Source organism: Leuciscus leuciscus (genome assembly GCF_965113295.1).
Source record: "Leuciscus leuciscus genome assembly, chromosome: 18".
Lineage (NCBI taxonomy): Eukaryota > Metazoa > Chordata > Actinopteri > Cypriniformes > Leuciscidae > Leuciscus > Leuciscus leuciscus.
In genome coordinates, this window is record NC_138742.1 from 28761724 (window position 1) to 28783972 (window position 22249).

A 22249-nucleotide genomic window follows, 5' to 3' on the forward strand; every position below is an offset into this window, starting at 1 on the left:
GTGGGGTAGTTTACGAGATACATCATAGGATCCATTAGCGCCTGCACTAAGACATCCGGCTGATCTCTAATAAGCTGTTTGGCTCGAGGTCGTGGTGCAAAGGACCCTAGGTTGATTTTACTCCGAACCGTCCCTTTAAGTGGGAGATTAAGTAGCGTTTAATGTTTTGCTATGCTAAATTAGAAGAGTTTCTGTTGTGTTTTTTTATTTTTTATTATTGCTGTACTCATTAAGCAATTGCTATACTATACTAATAATATCAAAGCATTGTTTTTATCAATTAACAAGTTAACATTTACTGAATTAGCTAGTTAAAGCTAGCCAAGTTTACACTACTAAAAATATTTAAGTTAAAATAACATGATCATTAAATGTATAAATTAGCTTACTCAAATATTGCAAGTTAAGAGCAATTAAAATGTATACAAAATACAAATCTGCCAGTTCTGCTTGCTTAAACGTTCAATTTCTTAAACAATTTGATGCAACTGATTACCTCTTTTTTTGCCGACTTATTTTATGGGTTTAAGTGTATTGTTGGCTCTGAACCGTGGTATGTTGCATCATCAGCATGGGTACTAGTAGCAGTTGTTTATTACTGTACCAACAGAACATCTCCAGAGAAGACGGTTTCACGACATCAATAGCGAATAGGATGGATTGAACCAGAGGAGCTCACATGAACCCCAGATCACCTTCAAGTGCGCATTCACATCACATCAACCAAGCTCTCAAATGAAAGCGCCTTCAGACAATTAAGAGAAAGTCAGAGAGAGAGAAAGAGGTAGAGAGAGAGAGAGAGAGAGAGACATGCTAATGTATGAAAGAGAAAACTTAATGAACCTAATTAGCCGATACGGCTGAACGGTGGAATACAAGGTGTCTTCATGAACCTGTCAAGAGACAAACCCAAACGAGCTTAACAAACAAATAACAGCTGCTTTCCTCTGAACGAGAGAGAGAGAGAGAGATAAGGACATGTGGACGAGCGTTAATGCTGAGTATGTGTGTATAAAGCGCTCCTGATGGCCAGCGCATTACTAAAAGTGCTTATAATTCAGAAGTTCACTCGGATTTGAAGTGTAATTTTACATATTTTCAGCACATTAGAAACACAACTAGATAGAGAGGAGGAGGAGGAGGAGGAGGAGGAGGAGGAGATGGGAAAAGCAAGTCTTTTTCTGGAAACAAACAGCATTGTCATAAAATCACAGAGTCATGTCACAGTGGGTTGCTGGGAAGCAGTCGTCATGACACCAGCGACATCAGAACACAAGGTCAGGTGATCACTTCTCGTTCAGCGCGGTCAGCAATCTTCCCTCAAATACTGTTACAATCCATCTAGAGGGAGGAAACACACACTCGATCCATCTCTCTCGCTCTGCTCCATTAGACAGCAAATGGACTTAATGGACTTTATGTAGCTGATCTGCTTTTACATCTAAATGCATTAAAAATCAATGACGCACGCTTGCAAAGGAAGCGTACAGCGTTCAGTTTCAATAACATTCGCAGGCGTCATGTCAGCATTAATACTCAACTACTCAGAAGTACAACACAACACACAGCTCAAAAACCATACAAGAAACTTTATTAAACATGACGTTAGGTTTGACAATACATACTAGAGGTGGAATGATTTACTCGATGTATCGATTAGAAATCTTGCTGATTCATAAGCTTTCAACTTGAAAAAAGATTAAACTGTAAATCACTTAATCCGTGTTGGCCGCTAGAAGAAAAAAAACACTTCAATATTTTCTCTGATTAAAGTCATCCTAGAACGTTGTATTGGCAGTATTGTAATGTAAATGTACTGGTTTTGCACGTGTTCTAGTCCAGTTTCCTGTGATTTAGTTAGTTTCCATGTTTTTTCATTGAATTGATTATCAGTTGCACCTGTTCTCTATTTCATTGATTGGTTTGCCCTGTATGTATTTAAGCTCTGTTTTTGTTCTTCAGTTCATTGTACGTTATCGTCACATTATACCTTTCTTTATATTATACCTTCACATTATGCTAGTTTTCTGAGTGTTTTGTTTTTGTAAAAAAAAAAATAAAAAAACAATAAAAAATCCAGCCCATTTATTTCTCTGTTTATGTGTGTGTGTGTGTGTATATATATACTTATATATACTTAAATCTATATACATCTAGACTTTTATTAGACTTCTTTTAAACACATAAAAAATGTCACTGACCCCAACTTTTGAATGGCAGTATACACACACACACACACACACACACACACACACACACACACACACACACACACACACACACACACACACACACACACACCCCAATATAACATGCATCCTCTGTTTCTGGACTGATGATTTATTAATTTAGAAGTAATATTATCTTCTTGTTTGCGTCCATCAAAAAAAAAAGACAAAAAATATATATAAATACAAAAAATCAAAGAGTGTTTAATTCACTGGATGGTCCAAAAAAAGTCATTACCAAATTGCTATTTAAAATATAAACCTTTTTTTTTTTCTCTGTGATGCGCAGCAAAAGCAACTATATCATGATATACGCCATTAATATGGCATAAAATGACACATACTGTGACATGATGACAGCATCCTTTCTATGAAACATGACAGCAGGAGAAACGCACGTATGTCACGGTACATGTGATATGTTTTTTGTGGAGTGTGATAGAGATGTGATCTTAACCACACTGACACTAACACACACTTTAAATCACGGCTGAGGACCAGGAGTTGTCAGACTGCCACAAGGTCTCTCTCTGCCTCTGATATTACCGCCTGTCTCCCTCTGAGAGGTGAAGGCTTCTGGGTAAACAGACACATTTAGAGAAACAGAGATGAATGAGGCAGAGGAAAGGACCTTAAGGTCTGCCCTTAAAAAAAATAAGCACCATAAAAAAAGAACTAAATCCGATAGAAATGAACCGAACACACCAGCAGGTCATGAATGATGGAAACACCAAAATGGACACTATTTACTTCTCAAATAAACGCTTCTGGTCTTATTGAACATGATTTGAACAGACTTCTAAACTTTAGCCTGCAATTTGTTAGACATCAGTTATATATAATTGAAAATGAAAAATTGTGGAGGAGAGATGTTCTGTTAATTCTCTTAATCATCAAACGTTTTCCTCAAAAAACAATGTTAAATTCGGTGTTTTTTTTCTTCTCTAAAATAAATTAATGGCCAAAAATCTAATAAATACATCATCAAACAATACAAGGCAAATACAAACCAGTGCATTAACCCTGAGAAGTTAGAGAGAAAGTAAAATACATGCACGCAAATATTTAGGACAAAATGCATGTATTTAAATTGCTTAGAATCAGAATAATCTGTTAATTGTGAAAACAATTACATTTATTCGGTTAAAAAGAATGAACATGGTTAAGATATGGTCAGCAAGCAATATTTAATTAGGCAAGAAAACATGACATCAAAAGAAATGTAATGATTTACTGATGATAAATTTTAGTGCCGTCTATATATATATATATATAACACAATCGATTTGACAGCACTAATATATAAAGCTGGTTATTGTGCATTTAAAACACATTCAGTTAATTAGTACTACTACAAAAATCACCTGTTGTATGAGTGACAAATATGCATCTCATTAAGTTAATTACTTTATGTTAAAACCCAAATGGATGGAAACTGTGTATGCAATTCAAATACATAAAATGTCAAAATTAGGCCTAAACATTTTTTTATTTAATTTTTTGAGTGTGTGTTATGAAAATCTGTGAAAAAAGATGCTGAATGAGTAGCTACTCCGTCACCTAATCTGGTCTGTTTTGATTCGTCTTTGATCCCCCCCTCACTAGGGGACGAGACGTGTCACTTCCCCAAATCTCCTGCTCCTCCTCAGAGAAACTCACAGCGAGACAGTCCTGACAAACATTCCTGGAAGTTTCTGCAGTCATTATCTCATCCCGCCACGTCTGCAAATGTGACGACAAATTACAGCCAAATTCTCCGACGCCCCTCTAACAACCGCACTGTGATTTAATGAAGCAACTCAACCCCTGCGAGTCTTCTGCTTGACACTGCTGTTTGAACGGCATGTGAAAGCATAAAACGTGCGTAAATCATGGGAGAGACTGCTGCTAAACTCAGGAACTCATTTAGGCTATTTTGCACAATTATGGGCTAATGCGGATCATGTTCAGACGGCCTAAAATGAGCTAATTTATTGCCTTGATTGACTCCGATTTGCTAACTATCACTATCCTATATAAAATCCATTTATGCACTTAAGCAATTTGATGCAAATTAAAAAAGAAGCCTATGTTTAATGCATCTTGCATTTGTTCTCTGCATTGTCAGCTGTGTATAACTGAGCTGTGTATAACTGAGCTGTGTATAACTGAGCTGTGCCTTAAGGATTTGAATACATTTTAAAAAACATCCACTGAAAATCCTTCAGTAGATCAAGTGTGTTATAGCGTCTGAGTGAATTGGTGTTGAGACTGTGATTTACTGTGGGAAGTGAAGTTGATGAGTGTGTTTAGAGTCCCAGTGTGAGTGCAGCATTAACAGGACTGTAGTGTTGAAGGAACTGAGGGCCTCTGTAACTGCAAAATTGGACTTGAGTACAAAGTCAATTATTCAATCAGCAAGGGAAATGCATAAAAAAAAAAGAAAAAAAAACTATGTAACCACAAATATGTAGCCGTGCCTTATTTAAACACACAAATCATATTTTTCCATCCCTCAGTGCAAGCTCACTTCACAGTGGTTATTTAAAGACACTCATATCACGAGGAATCTAACTGTCCTTGATCTTTTAAGACGTAAATGTGTTATAAAAACATACCGAGTTTCAAAACTCAGAACATTCTCCTCAGTGAAAAAAAGTATGTCATTCTGAACTCCTGCGACCTTTGAAATCAGATGAACGAATACACATGACCATCCACATTTACACATCAATGATGCCATACCGGGCGATTAGACACCGTATGGTTAAATAGTATTATTCCTAAAACGTAGAAGGACTAATGATGAGAGTGACAGTCTGTCAGACCTTTCAGGCTGTGGAGAATCTACTGCCAAACATTGATTCTAGATGATTATTATTTGTAACAAGAACCATTTCAGTCAGATCTTAAAGAGGTCCTATTATGCTTTTTTCATATTTCAACTTTCATTAGTGTGTAATGTTGCTTGTTTGAGCAAATCTGAGCTAGTTGAGGTGAAGTTGAGGTAAAGTTGAGCTAAAGCACAAAGTAACAAATGTAAATGTAATCAGTAACACTGTTCCTGAACTCCCTGAAACATGAGTTTTCTTCAGGGAACGAACACGTCACAATATTCCTCATTTAAATAATTAAATGCCCACAGCATTATGCAGAATAAAGGGGCGGGGCCTGGTTGAGTTAGGCGGGACATTTCCCAAACACACTCATAGTGCTTGACCAATCACAACACACTGATCCAGCTGACCAATCAGAGCACATTGTGCTGTACAGAAGTAGGGGCTTCATAGAGACAGGAACTAAACAGAGCGATACTGACAGACTGGGAAGAGAGGAGCTGCAACAATGGACAATATGAAACCTGATCTAGGAGAGCCCAAAAACAAAATCAAACTTTGTAAAAGGGCATAACATATCCTATTAAAAACAACAATAACTACTACTACAGTTAATTTAGTTTGTCCATGGAAATAAAAAGTGTAGTCTTTGGATCATTATATATATATGTGTTTTTTTTTTTGTTTTTTTTACTCCTTTAACTAAAATAGCACTAGATCTCCCAAAGTCATCCTCCATAACATCAGTTAATCAACTCTCTTCAGTTTGCCCTGATTTGACCTCATCTGATCAAACACATTTTAATAAGTCCGTTTTACCATCAGTGGAATATTCTGCTATGGGTGAGCTAATTAGCGTCATGTGCGTCTGCACTGTGATATTTTAACGAGCTGTGGTTATGCAAGGGCCACCATCACATCATATCCCACATTCCAGTGTGTTAGCCTAACGAGATTCCTTTATGAGGTCAGAAAGAGCTAGTGGTTACCATGGCAATGCTTTGATAGTGATGTCATGTGAATATAACGGTTGCATCACCAGGCTGGGACAATTAAATAGAACAGAATGTGACACAGCTCAACTCAAGCAGAAATGTGGAACAGTCATTCAACTTGCATGAAAAATGAATCCCAAACTAACAGGCGAGGTCTCTAATTAACCAACATTATTTGAATAGTCAATATTGTGTAATTCATATTTTCACGTTTTAAAAGAAAAGACAACATCATACAACATTCTCAATCCATTTAAAGCTTAAGGTGTTATTTCTCCACTATTAGTGCCACAAAACAGAATTGCAATGACAAATAGGCTTCCTAAACACGACCAGCTCATCCAATGTCCAGCCGAAGTTGACATGTCAGGCCTCTCCAACACAGAAATGTTTTGATAGGCCACAAAACAAAACCTTTGCATTCAGCTACATTGGATCTGAAAGTCTAAATTATGTGCATCGCATATTATCATATTATATTTGATGCTTAAAGAGGACCTATAATGCCCTTTTACAAAGTCTTGATTTTGTTTTTGGGCTCTACTAGATCTGAATGTTAAAAAAAAAAAACACACACATTGGTACTTCCGGGATGACGTTTTATACTTCGTATCAACCAAAACTGAAATTAAACAACATGGAGTGGGACAAAGCAAAAAAGGCTAGGATTAAATCACAACTAAAATCTGAAAAGACTGAAAAAGCAACAGAAGAGATGACTGACGGCCCCGCTAATAACCTGTCAGTTAGCATTGTGGCGATACACGCTGACATTAAGGCCTTTCGTGTGGATATTCAAACTGAACTAACGGCCTTCCGAGATTCTCTTGCGAAAGACATGAAAGAAGAATTGTGCAATCTTAAGCAAGAAGTCAACCAAAAGTTAAACGGGCTTGTCACGGACCAAAGCGCCACAGCAGAGAGGATCGATGAAGCAGAGCAGCGGGTGGCAGATTTAGAGGAAAACGCAGCTGAGCTGAAAGAGGTCCTCGGTCAAAGCATACAAATCCAAGAAAATCTACAGGAGAGACTGTTAGATCTTGAAACACGCTCACACAGAATTAATATCCGGATTTTCAGAATTCCGTAAGGATGCGAAGGGAATAATGTCCAAGAACTTGTGGAATCGTTATAATGTTAAAACTTGGCGAGCTGGACCTCAAAATTCAGCGGTGTCACAGAGCACTCGGACCCAAGGCACCCGAGGGTGCGTACCCCAGATCGGTAGTGGTATTTATTCTGGAATATAAGACACAGGACTTGGTTCTCCGCTCTGCATGGAGGAAGAAAGAAGTGCACTGCAACGGAAAAAAGGATTTTCTTTGACCAAGAGATCCAACAGAATAGAAAGGCATTCGCACCGATCAGGAAAATTCTCAAATACCCCTTTTCCACCAGCAAGAACCGGGTGCTAGCTCAGAGCCAGAGCTATTGCCAGTTCGGAGTTGGTTCGACTGACAAGCTTTCAAAGAACCGGTTTGCCTTTCCACAGGCCAGAGAGCCGCCACAGGGCCAGATCTTACATCACTGTATACACCTCATGTTGCCCAGCAACGCTAGCGTGGCAGTGCCAAACACAAACACACCAGGCTTGTGTGAGATGGTTCAGCTTCTCGCAGACCGATCGGCTGTTGGAAACTTTTGGACCGATTGTTGGAAACGTTTTCTTGGTCGAAGCAGAGACCAGGAGACGTTGGGATATCTTTCAAGCAGAAGTTACTCTTTATTGAGAACTCACTGTGTGTCGCTGTAGTCATCCAAGTCTGACTAGGGAACTTTACACTGTAGTTTATATACCTTTCAAAGGGGAGGGATTTACATAGAGGTGGAGACACTCTGAACAAAGCATGTAAATTAAGTACATGAGTCAGCTCGTTACCGAAATTTCTCCAACCCTGATCTCATCAGCATAACAGTGTCATTCAAATGCATAGATGCTAATCAAATCAGCCTGACTATTCAACGACTGGGACAGGGGCTCCAATAGCCATTAAAGACAAAGGGTGAGAGTCTCAGTAATCTGACTCATTTAACTTACAATAGAGAGAACAGGACGGGCAGGAATCTCTTTGCTGGAAACTCTGTTTAACAGCTGATATAATCATCATCTATACCTCAAAATGTAAAATTCAATCTACTCTACTTTCTCAGATTAAATACGATTGTATTGGAACCTAGATTTAACATTTAATAAATTTGTAATACAACAATATCAAAGCACTGCAAAAGCGATCCAAAAGCGTTGTATGCTCTCCAAACACTCCCGCAGCTCCGATCGGTCCGCGCCGCTCTGATGCATCTCGAACAAGCCTTACATCAACAATGGCGGTCGTTGCGTTACTATTGATGCTCATGGCTTTGCGAACCTACATCGGCATCCAAACACAGCGAATCCAACGCGTTCGTGCAGCTCGCCGTAACTTGCAGAGACTGAGATTACAATCGAGCTGCTATTTAAAAAATGGCGGTCACAAGTTTCTGTTCATCGTTTGGTCACGGTAACCCCGCCCCCAGCCCCTGACGCAAGCGGTTCTTACTTCTAGACCAGCAATGTTTTGGTGCTCCTTAAGAACCACTTTTCTTGGTTCAGAGCTGGTGCTTTGGGTGTCGAAAGACAAAGAACTTAGCCTGGTTAAAACCAGACCATTCTCAGTAGTAACTGAGTTATGGTCTGGCAAAGCTGCATTAATAACTCATTTCCAAAGGGGCGTCACCAACGGACGTCGCTCAAATGCACCTGGGCGCAAAACCAATCAGAGCGATCGTCATCGTGTAAAGCCATATGCTGCGTCCCAATTCGCCTAAGTTACACTACGCCATAAAAGTATGTACTCTTTTTGTGAAGAAAAGGTATTTACTTTTGAATGTGTAGCAAAAAAGTATGCAAGCTTTTGGACATACTACTTCGTCATCTTTATCGGACGGACCTGTTGCGTGCATCCTGTCACGTAAACTGCCCTGTCAATCATCTTGTCACAGTTAAAATCCTCTATTAAATCGAATTTAATTTCCTACCGTTTCGGAGAGAAATGTAGTAGCACGTTCATCTGCCAGTGGGTCTTTCATGGAGACTGTCCTCATGTGTTTGCAATTTGAATATAATAATGCATTTAAAAGTTGATGCGCTTCACCAACGGACGACGCTCAAATGCCTCTGGGCGCAATTGAATAGACCTAAAACCAATCAGAGCGATCGTCATCGTGTAGAGCCCGCCCCAACGTTTCTGATTGGTGCCGCGATTTCTAGGCCATGGAAATGGGCTTGAATGAGCTCTTTGCCAGACTACTTCTCGAGCAAATCTAAATTTGCCGGAAGTTGTCTGGGTTTTCCCAGGCTACAAAGAACTGATTTGAAACTAGGCTCTGGCTCTGAACCAGCACTCAAACTGCCTTGGTGGAAAAGGGGTAAAAGAGAAAGGAATCAAGTTCCAAACGCCACCACCTGCAAAACGGAAAGTCTTTCTGGAGAACATATAATACGACGATGGAAGCATCGAAAGACTTGGAAGAAAAGGGACTGATAAATATCGAAGAGGCAGCTGGAATGGGCCCTCATGAAAAAGCGAAGCAGAGGCCTTGGGAAAAGGTGGGCGCGACATCAAAGAAAAGCAACGCAGCACATCGAGCGAAGATCCGGGAGAAACTACACGGGTTTCAGAGAGACAACGCAAGCTCCGTCTGAATGAACAGATTAAGTTGATAAAGTTATCGCAAGGCTCAAAAATACTGGTAAGACCCTTAAATCTGTGGATATTCTTTCGATGGTGGACACATAAATTGAACATGAATATATACGATGAAAGAGAATGAGTACTTTATTCAACCTGTCTTGTTGAAGAAGGATGAACAAAGGACACCACGTTCAGAGTTAAGTTGTATTAACATAATTATTAAGTTGGCAAGAGAAGGCTATAATTTGCTAAAGCAAAGCTGTTAGTAAGAAGAAAATGCTTGCTTAACTTGTAAACCTAGCTGAAAACACAAGAATATAGGACCCGTCATTATGGGTGCTGAATAGATAACACCTTTTGTGCAATTTGCACAACAGAGAGGAGCCATTTAGAGAAAGAAGGCCTACCCCTCACGTTCGGAAGTTACACAGAACTTCAAGTTTGGAGGCCAGTTCTATTTTGTTCTCTGTGTGGTTCAATATGTTCACGGTTTTGAATTGTATGTTTTGGTCACCTCAATCTTTACAACAATTTTTGCTTAGATTACATGCGGAGACAGGAATATAAGGCAGTTACCTTGAATGTTAATGGGTTGCTAAGTCGAATTAAAAGAAGTAAACTTATTACTAAAATGAAAAGAGAAAATCAACAAATAATCTTCTGGAAAGAGACCCATCTTTCTGACACAGAAAATGGAAAATTGGGGAAAATGTGATTTAGAGTATATTTCTCTTCATACAATAATGGCCGTAGACGGGGAGTGGCAAACAAGGTTCATTTTCAGTTTCTTTCTGAAATTACTGATAAAGAAGGCCGATATATCCTTGTAAAAGGGACTATTAACCAAAATTAAGTTACATTAGTCAATGTATATAGACCACTTGGAGATGACAAATTATTTCTCAAAGAAGTATTAATATTATAGCAGTGGAGGCATCTGAGACACTGATCTGCGGGGGAGATTGGAATGTACAGCTTCAACCTAGACTTGACTCATCTTATTCCATCAAGCAAATTAGTCAGGAAGCTAGACAAATGAGAAATACGATGAAAGAATTAGGTTTAATGGATGTGTGGAGAGATTTAAACCCTTCAGAAAAACAGTTTACATTTTTCTCCTCTGCTCATAGGTCCCACTCTAGACTTGATTCTTTTTTTGTGTTCAGTTCAGAAAGACATAGAATGAAGGATTGCGAAATCGGGACAAGGGACATCTCAGACCCATTCAGGAGTGTACCTAACAGTGCTCATGGACAGTAGACCTAAAGACATTCTGGCAACTCAAAGCAAACCATTTAAATGATTTGGCATGTAAAGAATATGTTCAGAAAGAACTCTGATTATTTAACACATAACGATAATGGAGAGGTGTCACCCTGTACTCTATGGGATGCCACTAAAAGTGGTTATGAGAGGTAAACTTATAATGTGGGCATCACAGAAAAAAAAAAAGGAAAAACAGAAATATTTCAAATATTTGAACACACAACTTAAAGAGTTACACGGTTACACTAGAAAACACGGTAGGAGAAGTGACCAAACTATTTTGAAAAAGATAAAAGAGGTGAAATCAGAACTTAAGATTTATGATGAGCAAGAATAATTAAAACTGAAATGTATAAAGCAGAGATTTTATGAAAATGGTCCAAAAGCAAAAAAAAGCTTATGGCTTGGAGAATAAAGAAACAGCAGGCAGAGAGAAGCATATTTACAATAGGAGATCCCAAATCTAAAAAGCTATGTCATAAACTGGAAGAAATACAACAGGCTTTTGAAAGGTACTATGAGGAATTATACACACACACGAAAAAAGAAAAAAGATTGGATTTGGATTGGATTGGATAGACCATCAATTGGATCAACACAAAACAAAGTATTAACTCAAAATATAACTACAGAGGAAATAAACAAGGCTATATCAAAACTTGAAACAAAAAAAGTATCAGGAATGGATTTTTTTTTTTCTTTTTTTTTTCTGCGGAGTGGTATAAAACATTTAGGGAACAATTGATGCCAATGATTCATAGATGTTTTAACTACACCTTACAGGAAGGTGATCCCCCTATATCCTGGAGGGAAGCCGTAATATCTGTAATTCCAAAGGAAGGAAAAGATGGGATGGAATGTGGCTCGTATAGACCTATTTCAGTTCTAAATATTGACATATAGACTTTATGCATCCATAATGGCTAAACGATTAGAACACATTCTTCCAGACTAAACAGATACAGATCAAACAGGTTTTGTAAAACAAAGACAGACATATGATAATATATGGCGAACCTTACACATAATTGATAATATATGTCAGAATAAAACTAGTGCCCTCATAACTAGTTTAGATGCAGAAAAGGCATTCGATTCAGTGAGTTGGGAATTCTTATATTTAGTTTTGCAACGGTTTGGGTTTGGAAATGACTCTTTTAGAATTATTAAATCCTTATATTCAACCCCTACAGCAAGAATTAAAATGAATGGTGATGTTTCGGATTATTTTACTTCAGAAAGGGGATGCTGACAAGGTTTGTCCATTATGCCCAACCCTATATGCCTTATTTATTGAGCCATTGGCACAGCTAATCAGAGATGACACAGAAATAAGGAGTGATAGTAAAGGATATAGAAGGATATAGAACTCAGCCTTCCCAAAGTGATGTATTCCCTTGGAAAATTTGGATCATACTCAGGATACAAACTAAATATACATAAAACCCAAACTCTCTCGCGTAATTATAATCCGATACATATTTAAATGGAATATGTCCTCCATTAAATATCTTGGAGTTCAAATTCCGGCTGACTTATTAACCATTTATAAAATGAATTACTGCCCTATTACAGAAATCATAAAAACAGACCTGAATAGATGGGTTCTCCTACCTTTAGCTCTATATAATCGAATAGAGATTATAAAGATTAATATTTTGCCATGATTACTTTTTCTTTTTCAAGCTTTACCAGATGACATACCAAAAAGGCAATTTGATGAATGGAAAAAAAAAATAATATCACGCTTCATTTGGAAAAGTGGGCGGCCTAGAGTGCGATTTAACACTCTACAACTTCCTAGAGATCAGGGTGGGAGAGGTCTGCCATCGGTAGACGATTATTATAAAGCAGCACAGCTAAGACACTTGGTTTGCTGGTGTAATGATGACAAGATTTTTTCAGATATCTTCAAGTTAGACATTCAACAAGAATATAAAGGATGTAGAAGAACTGGATCCACAATATGACGAACATATATCATGAACAAGAATAGTATATAGTAATAGTATCAAGAATTTATTCTAATTAAACTACTATTTATTCTAAATAAACTACTCGACAACTTATGTGAAACAAAAATGGGAAAAGGAAGCCAATATAAGTATAACAGAAGAGGAATGGCTAACTATGTGTAAAACACAGATGAGTACAACAAGTTCAGATTCATGGAGGGAATTTGTTTGGAAAAATACAACAAAGTTTTTCATAACCCCCAAAGTAAAGTATCTACAAACTGGGAATCAAAAAGCTGGTGAATGCTGGAGAAAATGCAGAAATGTAATGGCTGACCATTTTCACATCTTTTGGGAATGTAACATAATTCATTACCTATTGGCAGGATCTAAATAGAGAGATGAATACAATAATGGGGTTGAATCTGGAATGTGACTTTAAAACAATGTACTTGGGCATCATTCTTTCAGAAATAAAGGAGGACATATATATTTGTAATATATTACTAGCAACTAGTAAGAAGGCCATTACAAGGAAATGGCTCAAAGAAGACCCCCCATCGGTATATGAATGGCAAGAAATTGTAAATGATGTGTACAATATGGAATCTCTGACTTTTTCTTTAAGAAAACAAACTAATAGAATTTCTTCATACTGGCAGAAATGGTTGAAAAGAGATGAAAATATTACATTGGTTACCCAAGGTCCCCCATGACATGTATATATAAGGTTGAAAGTGAGAGAAAAAAAAAGAAAAGAAAAAGAACTTGTGAACCATTTTTGACTTTTAACCAATGGACTGTGTTGGATGTGTAGCCCTTAACATAACTACTGCAGAATTTGATCGAATCATGTGATCATGAATGTAATATAAGTTATCCCCGGTGACCAGTGTATGTCTATGTATGTGTGTATGTGCTCGGAATATACCTTTTGTGTACACAAGAGTATGTAAGGATGAGTATGTGCATATGTATTGTAAATGTTTTGGGGTTTTTTGCACCTTATTTTTCCCATATTTGTCATTGTTGCAGCTCCTCTCTTCCCAGTCTGTCAGTATCGCTCTGTTTAGTTCCTGTGTCTATGAAGCCCCTCCTTCTGAAAAGCACACTGTGCTCTGATTGGTCGACTCGATCAGTGTGTTGTGATTGGTCAAGTGTGTTTGGGAAACGTCCCGCCCCTTACCACAACCGTGAGTTTCAACACACTTCTAACTAACTCAACTAGGCCCCGCCCCTTTATTCTGTGTATGCCGTGGACGGGAATTATTTAAATGAGGAATATTGTGACGTGTTCGTTCCTGCAAGAAAACTCAAGACTACAACCGAAGCGTTTCAGAGAGTTCAGGAACATTGTTACTGATATAGAGAATAACTCCCGCTGGAGGGACTTTGTGCTTTTTAACTTTGCAGAGCTTTTTCATGCTCAAACAGCAACATTACACACGAAAGAAAGTTGAAAATGTACATAATATCTCTTTATTGTAGTTATGATGGGAATTTTTTAGACCAATTATATTTCATTATAGGTGGTGCTTCCAATCACAACATTATGGAAATAGAAACCAATTGAGCATAAAAATGTCCTGCTACATTAAGGTTATAGAGCATTCTCTCTCTATTGGCTAAGTATGATCGCCCCCAATGCACATATCAGGCTAGTGCAAAATTCTGAATTTCAGAATTGGCCTCCATTCAATTCAATTCATGAATTGGAATTTGAATTGACTCCGCCCCACAGGACGTTGAATTGAATTTGAATTGGAATGACAGGAAGTGGAATTAAATTCATGGCAATTCAAAGAAATTCCACACAGTCACACAACAGGAAGAATGTGTTGAGTCTCGCATGCATTCAGTGTTAGGAAGGTTACTTTGGAAATGTTATTGCTTACTGTTATTAATTACCCATTATAAATGTGGTTTGGATTACTTTATTTGGATAACTTTATCAATGCAAAGCAATTTCATTTTAAGTTGATTAGTAACTAATTGAATTATACATTTTACCTCAGTAATACAACTAAATACAATTACATTAATTTTGTAATTTAATAACCGAAATTTCATTTCACGTAACTATTTACTCCTCAACCCTGCATACATTTTGTTCTAAAATAGATATTGATCAAATTCTTGAAATAAATTGCCCCCTCAGTGTTGTTTAATTAGTTTTGTTCCAATGTAATTTTCATTTCAAAGTAATCACACAAACACAAAGTTGCTGTAAATGCAGGTATCATTTATTCCAATGCAAAAAATTACTGAGCAACACTGTTGCATCTAATTCTCAATAGCTCCTCAAATGTGTTATCATTGAGTCTGCACCGTTCTGGTCTGAATATCTCTCCTGCAACACTAAAGATTCTCTCAACAGGTGCAGAGTGAAGAGTTGTAAGGGACTTCTGAAACTTAAAAAGTCTAGTGTTGCCCATCAAATTGTGCTTTCAAACAAATGTCCACCTCAAATTGTTTAGCAACCACTTTAAATACTTGGTTAAAGTAAAGCATTCTGGGAAATGTTGAGTCATGTTCCACAAAATTACAATTACAATAAATCAAACTTAATTATTTGTTCTGTGACTAGAGCTTTTAACATTCATTGCTGGGGGAAAACATATCCTTTTAATGTAATCTGTACAAGTAGTTCAAACTAATATCATTTATAATGCAATCATATCTGACATATACTGTAAAGCTTCATTGTTAAACACTTCACTTAAAATATGTATATGAATTTCTTTGAATTTTTATTGAATTGCAATTCTGCTTCCTTTAATTCAAATTCGAATTGTAATTCTAGATCCTGTTTTTGACATCAATTCAAATTCAAGAATTGAATTGGAATTAAGGAGTCATTCTCAATTCAATTCTGAATTGTGCACAAGCCTGGCACATACTAGGTCAAAATCACAAACTGAGCTGGAGGAATACATATGTTTTTGTGTGTGTGTTCTTGTCTCGCAAGAGACTGCAGTCGAACAACATCTAATCATAGATCAGCTTGCTTGTGTCTGCCTCTCAACCTTGAGCTGAACACTATCGAACTGACCCCTGAATAAGCAGGATGGATTATCTGCATGCAAACGCTTTTAGTGATTTAGTGTATTTCAGAGGAAGCAACATTATTATAACCGGCTGTTTGCTCTCTTCCAAAACACTGCCAATGTCATTAAAAAAGTTTTCCAGTAAGTTTAAAACCGTTGAGATTGAGAGAATCGGAGAGAGTACCAGACAACACTCCAGGGCACAACAGAGTCTTCCTAATGATTGTGAGAATAGGAGAGAGAGAGAGAGTGACAGGGAGGGCCAAAAAATAGAGAGACAGACTGAGAGAAAAAGAGTACCTGTCACACAAGACCTTCATTGCTTCTGGAAGGCAGTACCAAGAAAGCAGAATGTGTAGGAATGTTTTTGCAAGAGAAAAATCACAATTCAAAATACATCTTTGAGCTATTTCCTCAGTCTATTCAGAGCGATATGAAAGTGTGTGTGCATGCTGTGTGATTGTGTGTGTCTGGAGAGAGGATGTATTCTAGTCATTTGTAGTCAGTCTCAAAAAAGGGACGAAATGAGAAGGGTTTATGACAGCAAACTCCCATGATGCACCAATGTGTGACGCATAGTAGAGTATGCTCAGAACTCTTGATTAGACTCCATCTCAACATCCCTTGATATCTTTCTAAATATATACATAACACACACACACACACACACACACACACACACACACACACACACACACACACACACACACACACACACACACACACACACACAACGCTACAGATCAGACCTTTGAGACTCTTTACTGAATTCTATTCACAATGATATCTCTCTTTAGATAAAAAAAAATACTGTAACAACCAAATCAACCCCGAATGCTATGTTTACACGACAACGATATGCTTCAAACGGAGACGTTTTTCCTTTGAGTTTTCTGCGTACAAACAACACAATTGTCAAAACAACCCCCATTCACACGGACCCACGTAAACGACTAAAGCCCTGTGTTCTGCTGCCAGACCATTAGATGGTGATGAAACACTGAACACGTAATACGCATGTGCATGACGTCATCGTCTTCAGAGATTTGTGTTTTTGTTGTTTAAACGGAGACTTGCACTTTGAAACCCGTTTTCAAAAGTTTGCATTGTCAGGCACCCAAAACGCTGTTGTCGTGTAAACGAACGGCCAAAACACATAAAAAGTTTTTAGTTCCCCAAGGGCCATTTTCCTGGTTGCATTCGCACCGCCAGTATGAACTCTGAAGTGACGTAAGCCCTGCTTGTTGTTGTGACTTATTTTGATGGCGCTGAGAAAGCCAGAGCCTGAGCACACACCGCTCACATTCTCCGTCTTTATTCGTTTACGATCTGTCTCACAGTCCTGTCTAATAAAAATAAATAGAACTGTTATACAAAGAAAGTAGACAGTATATGAAAAAGAATTTGCTTTTGCCATGTGGTTGATGCCCAATGTCGCTAGCTGAGCAGAAATACATAATCATGTTTCGCTTGGTCCCCTTATGCTGTGTTCACACCGAACGCAAATTGAGCGTCAAATTCGCTTCTATCGCGTCTAGTTGGACGCTTGAACATTTTGAATCCATTCGCACGTGCGTATAAAGCGAGCGTTTGAAGCGGAATAGATGTGTGTTCGAGGCGAAATCTGCTTCTTGTGGGAGGGGCAAGTGCTTGTCCACCACAACATGCACATTTATTAAGTTTAGACCTTGAGTCACTAACTTTTTCAAATGGCAGGTTTTCCACGTTAGTATATAAGGTACAATTATTAAATCATACATTATTAGTAGTCCTATTATTAATATAACATGGTAAACAATCCCATATTTGGAGTTTTTCTTCATCTCATTCAGAAATGTATGACTGCAAGTGTTCAGTATCACATTCATAGTTAACATAGCTGAACAATGTCATTCCTTATTTGATGTCCTGAATAATTATATAGGTCTGTGTCATTTCTTTGTTCAGGTTATTTCTGTAAAATTATCTGTGATTTATTTTTGTTTTGATGATAAATGGAGCCAGCCTCGAAAACCTGTCCTGTGATTTTTTTCTCTCTCACACAACACTGTCCAGACACAAACTATGTTATACACTAAAGTATGTTGGTTGTCTTTACATTAGAATAATAATATTTCATATAATCTAGATTTAGATATGGAATAAATAGCATTCAATACAAAATGAATATGTCTCATATATTGAAATTGATTTGCTTTGTTTTTACTTCACCGCGTGACAGCAGCAAGCAGGCTCCTGATTGGTTAACATGGCGCGAACAGATGGCAAAGTTCAGATTTTTCAACTCGGGCGTCAGACGCGAATTCGCTTCAAACGCGTGAATGCACAAAAAGCACCAAATAAAATCACTCGTGCATATCGCGCCTATCGTGCCAGACACTCAATTCGCCTCTTTCACGCAAATGAGGCGAAATCGCATCCATCGCGCCGCATGACCTCCAGACACGCGTCAACGCATTGACTTAACATGGAAATCACTCACTCCAGATGCTCAATTCGCGTTCGGTGTGAACGCAGCATTAGAGTTGCGTTGGATTTCCTCCTCAGTGTAAAGGTTGAGAGATCCATTTATCACTGTTTTCCATGTTCATAAAGTAAGTTCATGGAGTAAATATACTGGCTATAATCGGTGTGTGTACACGCTTTTAAAAAAAAAAGGAGGGTGATGGTGTTTCGCGTGCGTTCGGCCAATCAGCGTACACTAACGCCACGGGTTGTTCCTGTTGTACTGGGTTAGACCCTACTCTGAAGAAGGAGCTAAATTAGTTCCTCCAAAAGGAGTTCCTAGAACTAAAATAGTTCCCAGTTCCTGTGGTGCGAAAACGCCAAAAAGCAGGTACTCCCGCCATTAGTTCTAGGAACTATGAAAAGGTTCCTCTGGTGCGAAAGCCCCTAATGTGACTGGTACAATGGTCTCATCCTTCATGTTGGTTAATTGGTTCCAAACCACTTGTCCTATGTAGGGTCAACAGGAATGCCTATCCCAGCGCCTTGGGCCAAAGACAAGGAAACACCCTGGAAAGTAGTGTCTGGATGTAGGCGTTATTAAGGATCATGTACTCTTGATGCATACATCATAAAACCCACTGAGATAAACAAGACTTGATTATGATTATATAATTAAAACTGTATGTATATAATTAAGGGAACAGAGGTGTCAGCAGAGGTAGATTTAGTCTAAGCCCACACATATTCTGCTGTCTCACTCTCGCATACATTGACAAGAGTCACAGAGTTAATTGGTTTTTAATAAAGCTTTTAATCTCAGAACTTTATGAGGCTTTTCTGTGCAAACCAACTTGGCCGATGGCCGTTATATTAGTGTGTGAGAAACATCAGCACCAACATGCTAATCGTGAGTGAAGGTTAGCAAAAGCCTTGTTCAGAAAGATTTGGTCGATATCTGATCAATATCTGATCAATAGGAATGAGAAAGTGATCTGACAGAACAGTGAGGTCAATCCCATCTCTGGTCCTATCTGTTAAGTAGTCTGAACATTAATTCCCAACAGAAACGACACGTGTTTGAGGTTTAGAGGGTCTGATCTATACGACAATCTCAAACAGTCCCTGCCAGGAAATCCTTCCTATATGTGCTGTGAACTCTTTTGTTTTACACATCGTTCATTGCTCTTTTTCGTACATGAATTATTTATCAGGTCCAGCAAAGGATATTTATCTGTCTTTAGTGACTTTAGTCCTGGTTCTGTGCCCCAGAGAACACTGCATCTATATTTATCCACAGGCATTTTGCTCTCTGTGCAACAATGAGGGGAGGGGAGGGGGGTTATCCATTTTATTTCAGACGGTTAAGAAAGTGCTACAGCATTACCTGAAATGCACTGGCTGAAGAAAATAAAGAGACAAGGATAAATGGATGTAGGCTTGAACATTAAAAGGCAGAAAGTCACACATTTGCGAAAATTCTGCTCTTGAAATGGCATCAGTACTCAATGATGGAAGCCCGAAGAGCTCTTTGTCTTTCAATGTGTAAAAGCAATCAGTCTACACACAGGCATGTACAGAAGGAAGATAAACAAATGTGTGGAACTGAGGCTGAATTAAACCCACACGAGAGAAAAGACAAAGAGGGGAGAGTGGACGAGGGAATGGAAAGGAAAGGAAGGGGTATGAAGCAAGACAAGTGGAGAAAAATAACAAAAAAAGAAGACTAAAGAGACGAGGCAGATGAAAAAAAAGCAAACATGAGACATGACCCATGAACAGACCGTCAGGATGATGAAAGAGTTTCTGTCTAGATGGACAGAGCTCAGAAACAAATGAGTGCGATGAGGAAAGCTATCGTTCCATTGTCATGCCTCGACTACCACCCCAGAGCGAGGGATTGCACTGCAAGAAACTGAAAGATGAATTGAAATCGGAGCCTTTGTTCACAAGAATGGGAAAAATCGATCAGTCGAGCTGGGGATGGCGGCCAGAATGTATGTATATGAAGACGTCTGTGACAGGCCTTTATTGATCAGGACCAGACAGAATTGCACTCAAAGATGGAGTGACTGAGAAATTAAACAACAACAATAAGAAGTGATTGCTATCAACATGTTCGCCAGACCGGACAAGAGCAGAGAGGAAAGACAAGGGGGATAAGAGGACACGAAAGACAAGGGGGGGTAAAGGAGAGGATGACTGAAGAGACAAGAGACAATGAGAGATGGAAATCAGAGGAGAGGCGAGACCAGGGAAAAATGAGAAAAGACAAAGACAAGAGGAGACTTGGAAAGTCAACTGCAGGAAAAATGAGATTAAGTGAGACGAGGGGATGTGGGAGAAACAAGGATATAAGAAGAGGAGAGATGAGGAGGGAGCAGAGGAGAGGAAAAAACAAGTGGGGAAAGAAGAGAGGAGAAACAAAGAGAGTAGACTAGAGGAGGAACACTGAAGAGAAATGAGAAAAGGTAGGAAAAGAGGGACAATGAGAGAAACAAGGATTTGAGAGGAAATGAGAGGTGGGACGGGGAGAGACGAGACCAGGGGGAAGAAGAGGAGAAACAAGGAAGAGGAGAGGATATGAAGGAAGGTATAGAGGAGAGGAGCCGTATGACCAACCGATTTCCAGACATCTTTGTCCAAGGACAGACAATATATCACCCAATGTCAGAATGGATTTATGCATGCGCACAAACACACACACACACACACACACACACACACACACACACACACACACACACACACACACGTCTCTTTCCTAAAATGTGGCAAATTTTGATGTCCGAGTCATAAATGCAGATTAATCTTGATCTCATTTTGGCACACAGTCTAATCTACAATCTCTCTCTCTCTCTCTCTCTCTCTCTCTCTCACACACACACACACACACACGCACTTCCACTCAAGCTCTCAGTAATGGACATCAGCACAAAGTGCTTTAAGTGAGGGGAGGAGCCGCCGTGACTCACGGTGTGTGTGTGTGTGTGCACTGGAGAGAGGGAAAGATGAGTTAGTGTGAAAGAGGCAGAACCTAGCTGGTGTGTGTTTGCTGGTGTATGTATGTGTGCAACATGACAGACTGCTAATGCACCATTATCTGAAAACCTCTGAAGCAGCACACACAGATGGAGCAAGTCTCTGAGCTCTGAGCCCAGTCCAGGGTCATCACACCCCCGGGCAACCGAACCTCCTCTGCCGGTCCTCAAGGGACGAAACACAACTGCACTACAGTTACGTTTCATGCCAACTCCAGGCTTTTAAACATGATTTTCAAGTTGTATACATACTTCATTTTAAGGTGACGTAGTTACATGTTACTAAATGTACGTACTTATTATGCATAATTACAAGTAACTAACCCTAACCCAATCCCTAACCGTAACGCTACAGTAAGTACATGTAGTTAATTAATATTACTCAGTACATACTTGAGAAAGTACAATGTAACTGTCACCTTAAAATAAAGTGTAACTATGGTTTAAACCCTCAGATTTTATACTAGCATATGTATAAGATACACTACAGTGCTCAGCTGTCACAGACAACCTAGTTATTTATGCTACTCATGTACAATATTTTACTAATCCCTCAGTGTGTATCAATCAAGGATTCATCCACCTAAGAATGAAGTCCCACTTCAGAATGACAATTTACTAGGGGTGTAATGGAAACATCTTCAGTGCGAGTCTTCCGGTTCAGCACGCGTGTACCGAACGAGTGCAGTGTTTTACCCACTGCAAGTGCCGGACTTCTGTGATGTGCGGAGCGCAATTTGAAGTTCGAGTTTCCCCCAGGATGGGACAATACTGTTTATATCAAT

At 38.7% G+C, this 22249-nt stretch overlaps 1 protein-coding gene and 2 long non-coding RNA genes across 9 annotated transcripts in view; all 3 read right to left on the reverse strand.

The window, feature by feature from the left end:
- Positions 1-3340, reverse strand: part of LOC309480736 — a 3566-nt gene extending 226 nt beyond the window's left edge. Inside the window, exon 1 of the long non-coding RNA XR_014199771.1 lies at positions 1-3340. This exon is cut by the window's left edge and continues 36 nt beyond it. This is a non-coding gene — a long non-coding RNA (uncharacterized lncRNA).
- Positions 1-22249, reverse strand: part of utrn (utrophin) — a gene marked incomplete at its 3' end in the record, with an annotated part of 239454 nt that overhangs the window by 111406 nt on the left and 105799 nt on the right. The gene's annotated exons all lie outside the window — the stretch shown is intronic.
- On the reverse strand, positions 14877-17426 carry LOC309480720. The gene is made up of 2 exons (XR_014199754.1): positions 15395-17426; positions 14877-15333 (listed from the first exon to the last, which is right to left on the reverse strand). It is a non-coding gene; the product is annotated as an uncharacterized lncRNA (long non-coding RNA).